Here is a 9,786-nt window from a genome sequence, read left to right on the forward strand (position 1 = left end):
GTGTTCAAAGAGACCCAGAGTGTAACAGCAATCCCACTGTCCCAGTGATCCCACAGTGTACCAGTAATTACACAGTCACACATTGATCCAGTGATGCCAGTGATCCCATAGTGACCCAGTTATCCCATCGCGACCAATTGATTCCCAAGCGACTCAGTGAGCTCACAGCGACCCAGTGTGCCCACAGTGATCCAGACACAACTCACATGAGCCCCATTGGGTGCAGCCTGTGGTGAATGCCTCAGTCAGTCCCCTCTGGGGACAAGGTTTCTTATCCAAGCGTATCTCCTATTCCTAAATTTCCTTTTTCTACATCTTCATTTTGCAACAACTCCACAAAAGCCTTCCTCTGGAGAGAGAGAGACAGAGACAGAGAGACAGAGAGCGAGAGAGAAAGAGAAGGAACTGATTAAAAGCAAAGCAAGGGATTAAAAAGGGACAGCAAGAGCCCAGAGCTCTCACACACTCACTCACTCATTCCGTTACACAGGCAATCTCTCAGCAAACACCATCGACAAACACAATCCTCAGTTACAAAGCAGGGAATCTAAAGAGAGGAGTGAAAAGTTGAGAGATTGAGAGAGTCAGAAAGATACTCAGGACTGACTGAAGAGCACATGTTGCTTCTCTCTCTCTCTCCAATACAAGTTTTCAGGGTTTTCTATACTGCTTTACACTCCCCCTAAAATCTGCCGTTCAGTCTGCCTGACTATCTATCCTGTTTAGTGTTTGCTGCAGGAACCAAACTGCCCGTGTTTGTTTTCCCTTCTGTACCTGGAAGAAAGGACAAAACTCCTGAGCGATTACTTGCTGCTTCACCCCTGTTGGTTGCAGTTTGCAAAGGTGAGCGAACTTTACTTTTTATCTTTCCTCTTGTTTTAATTAGCAGTGGACAAAAAGCCTGTAGTTTGTGGTCAACTTATAGTTTGTGGCGTTTTCGAATTAGCCAAACAGTTAAAACAAATTCATGATATTTAAAGGAGCCAAAGCAAAGAAGATTTTAAAAGCCTCATTCACAGCAAGATCCCTCACTCAGTTACAGGAACAACCTCTCAGCAACACTCATTTACACTGAAACAAAGCCCAGTTGATAAAGGAGAAGAATCTAAAGTGTAAACGATTAAGAGACAAACTTGATGACAACAATACCTTGTATTTATATATTAGAGCAACTACTACAACAACTTGTGTATATTTATATATTAACATATTACAACCACTACTACAAAGCCCCCTTAAGGGCTGTGGGGAAAGAGCACAGGGGAAGTGAGACTAATTGAATACCCCTTTCATGGTGCCAGCACAGGCACAGTGGGCTGAATGGCCTCCTCTTGCGCCGTACCAACTATGAAGCTCTGAACAACAACTTCAATGCCATGAACCTGAAACAAAATGGCTGCCACTAAGGCAACCAACTTAGTGAGGGGCACGATGGCCATCTTGCTGAGAGGCACGACTGTCATCTAACTGAGGGGCAGGGCGGCCATGAATTTTAATCAAAATGGCCGTTCTGAATCTGAAACAAAATAGCCACCAGTTCGGCAGCCATCATACTGAGAGGTAAGTGGATGCTTTTAATGGTGAAAGACACGGAGAAACATTTGGAAATCTAATGTCTATCTTAGATTAACCAGATAACGAAAGTTATATCCTCCTCGTTGGTACAAGCTTGCCGGGAAAATTCCAGGTATTTTGATGGATACCGTTGTTGGAAAAAGTGGCTTTCGTTTGTAACCAGGTCATCTGCTTCACAGGCAATCTGTAAACCTGCACCGAGGCATCAAGCTTGAGCCGACGAACAGACATGAAGATTCCAGGTAAGGTGGTGCTGTCAGGAAGCGAAAGGTGAGGTTGGAGCAGTCGCGGTGGATCTGTGTCTGTCCGCACTCAACTTCTGCCCAGCTTTTAAAAACCATTTGAGCACAGAACCACTCCTCTGGGGCGTTGACCTGTCATAAATAGATTCCTCAAAATACAACCCACGATTGATTGACACTTCACTTGTTTTCTTCAAGTGTCCACAACATAAGGAATTTAAGTCAGCAGCTGTTCAAACCACTTCTCGCCCTCCTGGAATCGTTCTTGTTGCTGTGGTGAACTGTCCTCTGCTGTGTGATATTTTCCAATGTATCCTTCACAATCCTTCTCACAGTCTTTCCACCTTTTTCTCGTCCTTTTCCTTCAGACATGCTGAAGCCGTTTTTGTCTCAGGCTTCTGTTTATCTGATGAATTTTTACTCCACAGAACAGCTGGGAAACTCCTGCAGTAAGTAATGGTCAGGGTCAGGTACACAAGACTGAGTGACTTTATTGTGCAGCCTCAGGGCATCACCTTTAGAAATGTCAAAATTAAACCCACAGGGGTGTTAACCATGAACTGTCCGGCCTGCTCCATCTTCTGCTGTTCTGCTCGTCAGCACTCTCACACTTTCCAGTCTGGTCACATAGTTTGCTTGGTTATTTAATTCTTTCTGTGTTCTATTCTCATTCCTGTCTCTACCCTCCTCTCACTTTACATCTTTGTCCGTCTTTCATTGTATCTGTTCTCTATGTGTATCGTTTAACTCTTTTTATTTTCTGTGTGTTTTTCTAACTTGATATTTCCACTTCTACTTTAATTTCAGTCTCCCTGTCACTGTTGATGTCTCTATCTTGACCTATCTGTTCCTCTTGGACTTTTTCCTATGCATCAATACCGCTCTTTCTCCCTCTCCCTCTCTGCCTGTATGTCGCTGCCTGTCTTCTCTCTCTGCCTTCTCTGTCTTCTTTTCCATCTGCCTCCCTGTCCCTCTCACTCGTTGTCGATCTCTCCTTTGCATCTGTGTCTGAACGTCATTCCATTTCTCTCAATCTCTCTTTTAATCTTGTATTACTCCCCCTCTCTCCCGTTTGCTGCTTTTCTCCTTTATTTCCATTCCTATGGAGCAACAACTTGCATTTATGTGTTACAACATCCACTATAACAGCAACCTGTACATATATATGATATACTTAGCGCCCCCTAGTTGTCCAGAAGTATACGGGGCAAGATGAAGCAGAAAAAGAAAGCTTGCGAATGTCACAGAAAACTAAATACTGCAGAAAGCCTAGAGGAGTATAAAAAGTACAGGGATGACGTAAAAGGGAAATAAAGAAAACGAAGGGAGGGCATGAAAAATATTAGCCAATAAGATTAAAGAAAGCCCAAAGATGTTTTATCAGTACATTAAGAACAAGGGGATAGTTAAAGAAAAGGTGGAACCTATCAGTGTTGATAAGGGTAAATTTTGTGTAGAAGCAGAGGATGTGGGTCGGGTTTTAAATGAGTATTGTGTCTCCGTATGATTCGGACGTAGTAGTTAAAGAGGAGAGGTGTGAAATATTGGATAAGGTAAACATAACGAGAGAGGAAGTACAAGAGGGACTGGAATCCTTGAAAGTTGATAAGTCGCCATGGTCGGATGGATTGTTTCTTAGGCTATTCAATGAAACCAGGGAGGAAATAACGGATGCTCTGAGGATCATTTTCTAATCCTCACTAGATACAAGGGAGGTACCAGAGGAATAGAAGACTGCAAAAGTAGTACCATTGATTAAGAAAGGTACGAGGGAAAGGCTGAACAATTATTGGCCGGTCAGACTTAACTCGGTGGTGGTCAAATTATTAGAATCAATACTCAGAGATAGGATAAACTGTCACTTGGAAAGGCATGGTTTAATCAGGGATAAACAGCATGGATTTGTTCAGGGAAGGTCATGCCTTACAAATCTGATCGAATTATTTGACGAAGTAACGAGGAAGATTGATGAGGGTAGTGCAGTCGATGTTGTCTACATGGATTTTAGTAAGGCATTTGACAAGGTTCCAAATGCAGATTGGTCAGAAATGTAAAAGCCCATGGAATACAGGGAAATGCAGCGAATTGGATCCAAAATTGGCTCAGTAACAGCAAACAAAGGATAAAAGTCGATGGATGTCTTTGCCAATGGAAATCCGTTTCCAGTGGTGTGCCGCAGTGCTCAGTGTTGAGTCCCTTGCTGTTTGTGGTACATATTAATGATTTGGACTTGAATGTAGGGGGCATGATTGGCAAATTTGCAGACGACACAAAAATTGGCCGTGTAGCTGATGGTGAAGAGGACAGCTGTTGACTCCAAGAAGATATCGATGGGTTGGTAGAGTGGGCGGAAAAGTCGCAAATGGAGTTCAAACCGGAGAAGTGTGAGGTAATGCACTTAGGGAGAGCAAACAGTCAAAGGGAATACGCAGGAAACGGGAATATATTGAGAGGGGGAGAGGAAGTGAGGGACCTTGGAGTGTTTGTGCCCAGGTCCCTGAAGGTGGCAGTACAGGTAGATAAGGTTGCGAAGAAGGCATACGGAAAGCTCTCGATTTTTAGCCGAGGTATACAATACAAAAGCAGGGATATAATGATGGAATTGTATAAACCGCTGTTAAGGCCGCAGCTGGAGCATTGTGCGCACTGCTGGTCACCACATTACAGGAAGGACGTTATTGCTCTGGAGAGAGTGCAGAGAAAATTTGCAAGAATGTTGCCAGGGCTTGAAAATTGCAGCTACGAGGAGAGATTGGAGTGCCTGGGGTTGTTTTCCTTGGAACCGAAGAGGCTGAGGAGAGACCTGATTGAGGTGTACAAAATTATGAGGTTTCCAGATAGAGTAGACAGGAAGTACTTGTTTCTCCTAGCGGAGAGTTCAACAACCAGTGGACATAGATTTAAGCTGATTGCGGAAGGATCAGAGGGGACATGATGAAAAAACATTTTTACTCAGAGGGTGGTGGGTGTATGGAATTCTCTGCCCGAATTGGTGATAGAGGCAGGTACACTCAACTCTTTTATAAAGTACCTGGACCTGCACTTAAAGTGCTGAAAGCTGCAGGGCTATGGACCGGGTGCTGGAAGGTGGGATTAGAATGGGCACCCAGTTGTTCTTCGAGCCGGCGCGGACACGATGGGCCGAATGGCTCCCTTCTGTTCTGTGTCTTTTCTTTGGTTCTATGGTTCTATTTATATATAATTACATAGAATATACAACAGAGAAACAATTCGTCCCATCTGGGAAGAAGTTTCTCCTGAATTCCCAATCCAATTTATCAGCGACTTTTTATGTTTGTATTACAATGACGACGGCGATGACGACGAAGACAGCGACAACAACTGCTACTACAACAAGCCCCATAAGGGCTGTCGGGAAATAGCAGAGGGGAAATGGGATTAATTGGATAGCTCTGTCCAATAGCTGGCAAAGGCACGATGGGCCGAATGACCTCCTCCTGTGCTGTAGCTGCTATGATACGAAAAGCAACATCTTCAACGTCATGAACCTGAAACAAAATGGCCACCAGTAAGGCAGCCACATAACTGAGGGGCAAGGCGAGCATCTAAAGCAAAATGGCCGCCAGTGAATTAGTGATATCACAGTGGTCTCAGTGATCCAGTGATCCTACAGTAACCCAGTGATCCTTCAGTGTCCCAGAGACCCCACAGTGTCTAAGTAATCCTGCAGTGTCCCAGTGATGCCACAGTGTCTCTTTGAGCCTACAGTGATCCAATGATGCCACGGTGACCCAGTGATCCCCAAGTGCTCACAGCGATCCTACAGGGTCCCAGTGATCCCACAGTGTCCCAGTGATCCTACAGGGTGCCAGTGATCGCTCAGCGACCCAGTGGTCCCGCAGTATGCCAGTGATCCAACAGTGATCCAATGAACCCACAGTGATTCAGTGAACCCACAGTAATCCAGACAAAGCTCACATGAGCCCAATTGGGTGCAGCGTATGGTCAAGGCCTCAGCCAGTCCCCTCTGGAGAGAAAGCTTCTTGTCCAAGGATTCCCTCCTCCCAACATCTTCGTGTTAGAGCACTTCCAAAAAAGAATTCCACTGGAAAGAAAGAGAAAAATAATTGACTAAGAACAAAGCAAGGTACCCGAAAGACACAGCAAGAGCCCAAAGTTCACTCACACCAACCCACTCACTCACTCGTTCCGTTGCACAGGCAATCTCTCAGCAAAAACCATTGAAAAATAAACTCTACTTTTAAAAAACAGAGAATCTGAAGAGAAGAGAGAAAAGTTGGGAGAGTGCGAAAGACAGAAAGACACTCAAGACAGACTGAAGAGCACATGTTGCTTCTCTCCCTCTCTAATAAAGGTTTGTAGCGTTTTCTCTCCTGCTTTGCCACTCACTCATTCCCTATAAAAGGTGCCGGTCTCTCTGTCTGACCTGGTCAGTGTTTGCTGCAGCGTTCAAGCTGTCCGTGTATTTGTTTTCCGTTCTGTTCCTGGAGCGGGGACAAAAAGCCTTGTAATTTCTTGTTACTTCCGCCATTTTTGTTGCAGTTTGCAAAGGTGAACGAACTTTACCTTTGCTCTTTTCTCTTGATTTAAATAGCAGTGGACAAAAAAGCCTGTAGTTTGTGCTCAACTTACAGTTTGACTTTCTCCAATTAGCCAGCAAGATCCCTCACTCAGCCACAGGGCCAATCTCTCAGCAACATTCATTGACACAAAAACAAAGTCCAGTTTATAAAGGAGAAGAAATTAAAGAGTAAAATATTGAGGGACAAAATTTATCGATAACAACAACTTGTATTTATATATTAAAGCAACTACTACAACAACAAGTTGAGGTAGAAGATCAGCCATGATCTGATTGAATGGCGGAGCAGGCTCGAGGGGCTGTATGACCTACTCCTGTCCTTATTTCCTGTGTTCTTAACAAGTTATATATAAATACATTTACATATTACAACTACCACAACAAAGTCACCATAATGGATGTGGGGAAAGAGCAGAGGGGAAATTAGGACTGATTGGATGTGCCCGACAAAGAGTCGACAAAGACACAGTGGCTTCCGTTTGTGCCGTATCAACTTTGAAACTACAAAATTATGAACAACCACTTCAATGCCATGATACTGAAACAAAATGGCCACCAGTAAGGCAGCCATTTTACTGAGGTGCAATGTCGCCATTTACTGAGGGGCAAGGCAGCCATTCTGCTGAGGGGCAAGGCGGTCATGTTAAACCAAGTGGCCGCCATGAAGCTTATCCAAGATGTGCACCCTGAACCTGAATCAAAATGGCCACTGGAAAGCGGCCAACTTAACTGAGGGGCAGGGCAGCCAACCTAACGAGGGCCAAGGCCGCCATGACGGTAAACGTTGGTCCATTAGAGGCTGAGACAGGTGAAATCATCGTGGGGAACAAGGGAATGGCAGAGACGTTTAACAAATATTTTGTATCTGGCTTCATAGTACAAGTCAGAAAAAGCATACCAGAAATAAGGGGCAACCAAGGAGCTAATGAGAGTGAGGAACTTAAAATAATTAATATCAGTTGATCAAAAGTAGTGGAGAAACTAATGAGACTTAAAGCCAATAAATCCACTGGACCTGATGGCGACAACGGAGGGTTCCAAAACAGGTGGCTGCAGAGATAGTGGATGCAGTGGTTGTGATTTTCCAAAATTCTCCAGATTCTAGAACGGTCCCAGCGGATTGGAAGGTCGTAAATGTAACCGCACTATTCAAGAAAGGAGGGAGATAGAAAACAGGGAACTACGGTCCAGTTAGCCTGACATCAGTCGTCGGGAAATTGTTGGAATCCATTATAAAGGATGTCGTAACAAGACACTTAGAAAATCATAATATGATTAGGCAGATTCAACATGTTTTTCAGAATGGGAAATCGTGTTTGACAAATTTATTAGGGTTATTTGAGGATGTAACTAGTAGGGTGGATAAAGGGGAAGGGGTAGATGTAGTATATTTGGATTTCCAAAATGTTTTCGATAAAGTGCCACATAAATGATTGTTATGCAGGACGGGGTGGGTCGGTGCTCATTGGGTTGGGTGTGTTATATTCGCATGGATAGAGGATTGGTTAATGGACAGAACCGAGAGAGTAAGAATAAACAGGTTATTTTCAGATTGGCAGGCTTTAACTGGTGGGGTGCCTCAAAGATCAGTTCTTGGGCCTCAGCTGTCTACAATCTATATGACTGAGTTCGATGAAGGGACTGTGTGTAAAGTATCCAAGTTTGCTGATGATACAAAGCTAGGTGGGAAAGTAAGCTGTGAGGAGAACACAAATAGTTTGCAAAGGGATAGAGTCAGGTTAAGTGAGCGGGCAAAAAGTTGGCAGATGGAATATAATGTGGGGAAATATGAAGTTATTCAGTTTGCCAGGAAGAATAGAAAAGCAGAATATTTTTAAATGGTGAGTAACTATTAAAGGTTGGTGTTCAGAGAGATCTGTGTGTTGCATACAAGAAACACATAAATGTAACATGCAGGTACAGCAAACAATTCGGAAGGCAAATTACACGTTGGACTTTGCTGCAAGTGGGTTGGAGTACAAGAGTAAGGAAGTTTTGCTACAGTTATCCATGGCTTTGATGAGACCTCGCCTGGAGTACTGTGTACAGTTTTGGTCTCCCGATCGAAGGAAGGATATACTTGCCTTTGAGGTGTTGCGACGACGGTTCACTAAATTAATTCCAGGGGTGAAAGAGTTGTCCTCTGAAGAGAGATTGATGAGAATGGGCCTAAACTCTCTTGAGTTCAGAAGAAAGACAGGTGATCTCATTGAAACATAAGATTCTGAGGGTGCTGAACAGGGTAGATGCTGAGAGGTTGTTTCCCCTGGCAGGAGAGTCTCGAACTAGAAGGCATTGTCTCAGGATAAGGAGACAGCCATTTAAGATTGGAATGAGGAGGAATTTCTTCACTCACGGGTTTCTCAATCTTCGGAATTCTCTACCCGTGTGGATTGTGGATGCTGAGGCATTGAGTATATTGAAGGCTGTGATATATGGATTTTTAGACTTTGGGGGAATCAAGGGATATGGAGATCGGGCTATGGGGAGTTCGTCTCTTTGGATAACTCTTTCAAAGTGCTGGCGTAGACACGATGGACCGAATCACCTGCATGATGCGATGATACTATGTGTCCTCGGCTGGTGCCGGAAACGGGAGTATCGACATTTTTACCCCTCAACGCAGTGCCATTTATGTAAAGTTTTGTGAGATTACCCCACTGGGCTATAGTGTTACTTTTTTCAAGGAATTAATTAAAAGTTAGTAGTTCGGGAGTTATGAATACATAGAATCTGGAAAGGCAATTGGATTGAATGAGGGGCTTCGAAATGTTACATCCCATAATATCTTTCATACACCTCTTTTAATTTTCCCAATCATTTATCAGTCTTTACGTATAGAAACTTTTTAATTCCTCTTATTGTGTATAAAAACCTACAATGACATTATTCAATCAATGTTAATATCTGAGCTTTCGAATGTAGATCTATGATTCTTTTCATCTCACTTATAATATGTAACAATACGGACATAAATAGGTTTTGTACACAAGAGTTGGAATAACATGATTAATTTGATGCGGGGTATTATACAGTACGCAGGTCCCAGCTTGTAACTCCACTGTTTCTGTAAATAACATATCTTGTTGTGGCACCAGTCGGAGAGTAGCAGTGAACGGTTATTTTTCGGACTGGAGGGAAGAATACATTGGAGTTACGTACCGGCCGGTACGAGGACCACTGCTTTTCTTGACATATATTAATGACTTGGACTTGCATGTACAGGGCACAATTTCCAAATTTGCAGATGACAATAAACTCGGAAGTGTCGTAAACAATGGGGAGGATAGTGAAAGACTTCAAGACGATATGGACACGCTGGTGGAATGGGTGGACACGTGGCAGATGAAATATAACGCAGAAAATTACGAAGTGCGACATTTCGGTGGGAAGAAGGAGAAGAGG

This window comes from Heptranchias perlo, unplaced genomic scaffold (genome assembly GCF_035084215.1).
Source record: "Heptranchias perlo isolate sHepPer1 unplaced genomic scaffold, sHepPer1.hap1 HAP1_SCAFFOLD_53, whole genome shotgun sequence".
Lineage (NCBI taxonomy): Eukaryota > Metazoa > Chordata > Chondrichthyes > Hexanchiformes > Hexanchidae > Heptranchias > Heptranchias perlo.